Source organism: Rhamphochromis sp. 'chilingali', assembly GCF_963969265.1.
Source record: "Rhamphochromis sp. 'chilingali' genome assembly, chromosome: 10".
Classification (NCBI taxonomy): Eukaryota; Metazoa; Chordata; class Actinopteri; order Cichliformes; family Cichlidae; genus Rhamphochromis; species Rhamphochromis sp. 'chilingali'.
In genome coordinates this window covers 18,879,183-18,885,978 of record NC_137937.1, presented here as the reverse complement: position 1 = coordinate 18,885,978, position 6,796 = coordinate 18,879,183, and positions in this window count along the sequence as shown.

Sequence of the window (6,796 nt, the reverse complement as noted above, 5' to 3'; positions counted from 1 at the left end):
TCAACCTCATCAGTTTCTCTTGATGATCACATGAACTTTTGTCTTAGCACCTTAAAAACTGCATTCATACTAGCACACCAAATGCTCGCATGACGGATGAGACTGCGGGATGGATGGGAAAACTCCCTCACAGTGTTGACTGAAGTATCTTCTGTGACTCAAACTCAACCATCCATGTGTGGACCGCCCCGTTTCCATCGCCCAGCCTTGATTGGTGCGCTCCCTACAGTAGATGATTTATCTGTTTCTTGATATTTAGATGAAAAAGCTATGACATATCTTTTAATTTGCTATTCTCTTAGTTTTGATTACTTTTATGCTATCTGACGCTCATATGGGACTCTTGTTACCAGCCAAAAAGATCCTTGATAAAGAAGCAGAGGGTACACCTCTAAGGCACACGGTCAAATTAGAGTTTTTTTTCCCTCCTCCACTCTGTCTCATTCACTTTTTTTATGGGCCCCACCTCTTGACACTGACGAAATAACCGCGTGATTTAGGTAAAATTGAAGCTGTTCCGTGCCAGCATTTCACGGTCTCAGTCGCTGTGTGCCCATCATTCCAGAGCAGGACACTACAACTGCGGAGCATCAAGGGGAAGATAAGTGCTGCTTCCAATGTGGAACAGACCTATTTAGGCACTTTTTTACGCACGCATGTTGCGGACCGGGACTAATTCCGTATAAGGACGTAAATCTATTTTTGTACATTTTATGGAATAAAAATCATTTAAAGGTAAGTTTATTTCTGTTTGGATAGTTATCTTTGAATTAAGGAAGAATTGAGACAATTCTTTGCAAAATAACTGATTTCCTATTGTTGGTTTGTTGCTTTTTCAATGTGTATTTTGCTATAACATTAAACAAATATTAAATCAAATGAATGCAACTTTTAAGAACACAAGTCGTTTAAGACAAACACACGCGCCACGATGTTGTCCTCAGATAACCTGCACCGATGTGCAGATGTTTCTTGACGAGTAAGACAAACAGTTCAGAAAAACGAGTCTGTGGACTGGAGATTACTCCGCAGTCAGTTGTTAGAAATTGGAGTGACCATGCCACCCATGTCATAATTTCTGTGGAGTGTCCAGAAGCAACAGGTGTTCCTGAGAAGAAGAACCGTCGCATAAAGTGTTGCTATTGCCAAAAGTGAGGTTTTGAATCAATAACTGTACTTAAAGCGGACGATTGTGCTTCATAGCAAGGGACATCCCTGAACTGCGCTCGAACTGTAAAAGCCTGCAACCAATTAGTTTCCCTGTGATGCTTCAGTATTGATCTGTGTTCGTTTTTCAGCTTTCTTAGAGAGAGAAAGAGGGTTTAAAAAAACTTCAGCAATTACATCAAGTCATGCATGTCTTTGTGTAAATATGACTAAATTATTTCACGTTAAGCTAAGAGCAATATATCCTCCGTCGATATATGGTATTAAAATATTTTTAAAGTCTCGTTTATTTTCCGTTAGAATGGTTCAATTGAATCGACGTGGAGCTCGTGGGAGTTAAAGGCGCAGACTGCCATCCTGCAGTATTTTAGAGGATGATCTTTTGAACCTGCCAGTTGCCATTAGTGCGAGATTGTCTCCCTTTGAAAACAAACAATACTAGTTTTCAGTTAGCACTGCGACCCACCGCATGTGTTTATACAGCGGGGTGCAAATGAGGGTGAGGGGCTCGGTGCTCCTGTCCTTCTGTCTCCACAAACTCACAACTCAGACCCCACAGGGAGTCTTACATCTGAACCCCCGAGACATACAAAGCTCAACATCTTAGTTAGAGACGAATAAAAGATCATGCTTGGTAATGTTAGATATTATAAACACAACGTATTAAACGTATTAAAATCACACTTTAGCCCGTTGGAACATCTATTTTTTCATGTGGATATTTTGCGAATACACATGCTTAATAAATGGGGAGTATTTTTTTTTCTCTACAGACCATAATGTTAGAAAAGTGCTTAAACAGACTTGTCTGTTATAACCTACTGTAGGAGTTGCATTTCTCCATAAGCCAAATGTGGATGCAATTAACATTTAAACTTTAAATTTCTTGCTTCCTAAGCTGCACTCCCTTTCCTTTTTTCTTCTTCTTTCCAACAGATGATACTGAATATAAAGCATGTCCTGTGGTTATATTGCCTCTGTGAAGCTGCAGCTGCAACAGGTAAGCTTTGAATGGGTTAGTTCTCCTCCCTTGTTTTTTAGTCACTCCTCTTTCTCCTGCTCCCTGGCTCCATGCCTAAGTTTCGGATTTTCTCTGTTTTTCTTTTTTTTAGTCACTCCCCACCCACATCCCTCCCTCCATTCTTCTCCCTGCCTCTGCCCTTTTTTCCCTTTGTATTCCTCTACTCTTCTTATAGCTCCAGAGCAACTGTTTAGCATGTTTGATAAGTTTCTTCCAGTCTTTGCTGTGTGAAACCTGCAAGACTCTACTTAGAGGTAGGTCAAGAGGAATTGAGGGTTACAATCTAGGACCTGCATACTACTTGTCCACATAGCTTTGTCTCTGTCTCTGGGTATGGGATGGACACCTTTCAATTAGACTCTGCTTCCAGTCTGGAAGCTGAACAGCTGGTTTCATCCCACATCCTAATAAGACCCTCTGTTGAAGCACACAGACTCACACCTCTTGGCCTGTCCGCACGGAGCATTCCTCCCATTATTCCCTGTGAATGCTTTTCTACCCCATCCAAAATAACTGTAATCATCTTATTGCCATTTGCATTTAGAACTTTATCTGACATGCAGAATACACATAATACTGTTCACTGACATACTTCTGTTTTTGTGGGTTTGCTTATTTAGTTTATCCTTTTTAAAAAAAAGCAGGAACATGCACAGAGCTTAGCAGCAAACTTTCATGAAATAATACAACCATGATGACTTTCCCTCTTTCCCTGATTATCTATAACTTGATGCAGACATGCTGCACATACACTGCCCTTGTGTTGAATATGTTCCCACACCCATCATTTTAAAGTTGAGGTTTAACTTTCCAAGAGTCAAGTCATAATGGATGCTTTTTTAAAGGCTTGGTGCAGTGGTCACACCCTATCAGTGCAAATGACTTGTGCATTTCATACTGTCTGGTTCGATCTGTTAGGATAAGAGTGAAAATTGAAGAGGAGATATGTGCATTTTGAATAAAATAAAACAATAAAGAAGGTTGCCATTAAAATAGAAACATTAAATGAACTTGCACTCCATCTAACTCTGGCCTTTTGCCTTTCAGCCTCAAATGCATTATCAGTCATCCAACCAGTCATAGGGTCCCTCTCAGGGAAGGTAAATCTTCCCTGCTACTTTTCCACAATCCCAACCTCAGCACCAGTCATCAGTCCCAGTGGAACAGTCGTTTACAACAAGGATTACTTGCGGATCAAATGGAGCAAAATACAGGGACGAACAGAGTCCACGGTGCTGGTGGCACAAAATGGGATCATCAAGCTAGGCTCAAGCTACAGGAACCGTGTATCAGTACCCAGCCACCCTGAAGTTGTCGGTGACGCCTCGCTCACAATTGTGAAGCTGCGTGCCAGTGACGCTGGCACTTATCGTTGCGAGGTCATGTTCGGGATTGAAGACACCCAGGATACTGTTAACCTTGATGTCAGCGGTAAGAGATTCCCAGTATCCTTCCTCTATTATGGTGGAATTAGACAAAAACTTTAAAATTGTAGAGGTGGGATGCTGCAAAACTTAATAATAGTGAAATGCCACACAAGTGCTGACAGAAATGTAAACAGGATGGGAAAGTTATGGGCGTCCTTTTGCTTACATTGATAGCAGCAGCTAACCGTTAGTCATGCAGAGTAACCACAGCTTTTATTTTAGAGGTGACGCTCTCTTGAAAAAGAGTCAGATGACCTTTTTTTTGGTAATTTTCCATATCAGCCACAGCAGTGCCTTAGTTCCAGTGATTATCAGTTCATTATCCATTCAAACACAGTGCATTGCTGTAATATTGGGTGCCACCGTGTCAGTATAGAGTTTTTATTTCATTTTACGGGCACACAGGAAGCGTTAGTATGTCTGTGGGAGGCAGTATTCTTCAGCATCCTAAAAATGATAGCGCCCTTATGCTGGTAGGGGATGTGGTGAGGTGGAGGGTGGGGTCATCAATCCTTACCTAGTGTCATGTGCATTCTACATGCTCTCATTTGAGAAGTACGCTGGGAGATATAACTCATGTAGAAAACATGGGTGGGGGGGGACACTCAGATAGTTTTGGTTTTCACTGGTTTACAATCTGCATAACCTCTTTTCCAACTCTCTGCAATGTTAATTATGACTATCAATCATATCTTTTGCGTCTATTTACTGTCCACAAATATGGGGATTTCAGGGCCATGGCATCATATGGAGTTCTCTCGTTTGTTTGTGGTGAACTGCATTTTGTGTCGCTCCTCCATTTATTGCAGAGATCCTTCTTTCCGAAGAAGCTGAGTGACCTAGTTATATCACACATAGAGGGTGCTTTATAGGACGTTTGCCATAATTTACAGCGCTGAAGTTAAACTAATGACTTCCAGATCACTCTATGCCTGAGTTTTTAATTTTCATTTTCATTTTTCACTGCTTATCGTTAGGTGTTGTCTTTCACTACCGATCAAGCATCAGCAGGTACACTTTGGACTACCAGAAAGCTGTACAAACTTGTGAAAACGTTGGAGCAAACATTGCAACCTATGAGCAACTGAAAGCAGCCTATGAGGACGGCTTTGATCAATGCGATGCCGGTTGGATTGCTGACCAGACAGTGAGGTTAGCTGCATTTCAGTTGCCTGTCCCAGAGACAACAACACTGCTGTTTAATCACGTATGCTCTATATGTCCGACTGAATTCTGGAGTGATGTGAAAGACAAAGACTTTAAAATGGCTCTTTGTTTCTCTTTTTTTATACAGATACCCAATTACAAGGCCAAGAGAGGGCTGTCATGGCAACCTTCCTAATAAACCTGGTGTCAGGTCGTATGGAACCAGAAAACCTACAGAGACCTACGATGTGTACTGTTATGTAGGCAAACTGGATGGTAAGTAGTGGATTGTCCTTCCGTAGCACTGACCCATGTTTAGTCTGAACTTAAGAAGCCTTCAAATCATCATCCGTGCTTAAGTACATTTAATTTTTACAGTTTGGAAACACACTTTTGTTCTTGTTTAAATATAAAAGCTGGTGAATGTGGGTGACCTTTTTCCAGTTTCCTTATAAGTGGGACTTGAAACATATTTTCTACAGTGGTTTTTGAATGAGACACCAACAAAAATGTGATAATGGGGTTATTAAAGGTCTTTGGCCCAGTTTATGGGAAGTCTTAGTTTGTCTTTTTTCTCTGTCCATCCTGTTATTCCTGTTATTTACTAAAGTGCTTTATCAGCTACCTTAGGATTTGTACTGCACAGTCATCTTAGTCAACACAATATATGTTCAAATATATTTGTCACAGTCTTCGAGTCATAAACGTGAACCCATCCGCTGAGGACATATACACATATGCATATACACACCCCTCATCATTATTGTGTGCATTAGAGAATAGAGATGGACGAGAAATGAAAGGACAAAATCGATAGAGATGACTGACATGTTACAGCGGTCTTCCTCTGGAACTGAACAAGGAAAGTTTTGGCACCCCACAACAACCTGAATATTCATTTCCATTATATTGTAATATTGTCTCAGTTTTCTGACCATTTATGATCTAGGAACAGACATGCTTGGCGGATGTGGTTTGATGTGTTCGAGGTTGTTAAGTGTAATAACTTGGCCATAAATTAACCATGAAAATTAATGAGTGAGCTGCAAGACACTGACTGCTTTTTTTCTATAGTTATGTAATTCCAGGGATCTTATAATATAGCTAAACAAAATGTGAACTCCATTTATGCTTATAGCAGTCATCAATATGATATCTAAAGAGCAGGAAGGGTCCAGTAAAACCACCGTGTAAAATACTGAAATCAAATAGGTTTTTTGAGGATATAACGTATGTTATCTGTTTTTAAAATGGAAAACATTCCTGTGTGAACGACATCTCCTAATCTCAATGCCATGGTAAATCAATGGGATGAAACCATCAAGGGATATTTGAAACGTTACGCCCAAAACTAACTGAAAACATATAGGCAGTCTGCCATCGTCTCTTAATGTTGTTTGGTTTTAGTTAAGATCTTGGCTTTTAGTACCCTTTTCATTTATATAATCCTGTGAGCATAGACAAACGTTCACACTGGTCATTCTGCAGAGATTCTGACATGAACATGAAGGAAGGAAACAGCAGGTGTTTGCTCTACCCACTTTGGGGAAACCTAATGTCCTGCAATACAAACATATTTATGGACAGGCCAGGCACATTTTCAGCATTGCTATCCCACCTCAGAATAATATAATGAAAGAACTACTGTTGTCCTAAATATGATTGGTGGGAGATGTTTTGGGTCTCTGCCCTGCACAGCTGTGACTGATGTCAGCTGTGTTGGTCTTTTCTGAAAGGTCAGAATGGAGTAAAAATCTAAAGTATAGGCTATTTCAGTATGTTTTCAATCTAAAAATAATAAATACATTTTAAAGGAGAAATTACTTCTGATCTACTAGGTAATAAACCCTCTTTTTGTGTTGCTGTGACCACAGATGATTTGTTGCTATTTCGCCTATGTGCATCTACATTTGCCACTGTTTCTCATTATTTTTTATCAGGTCAAGTCTTTTATGCTCCCGTGACCCATAAGATGACTTTTGAAGAAGCCAGTGAAGAGTGTAAAAAGAGGAAAGCTGTCCTGGCAAGTCCCGGA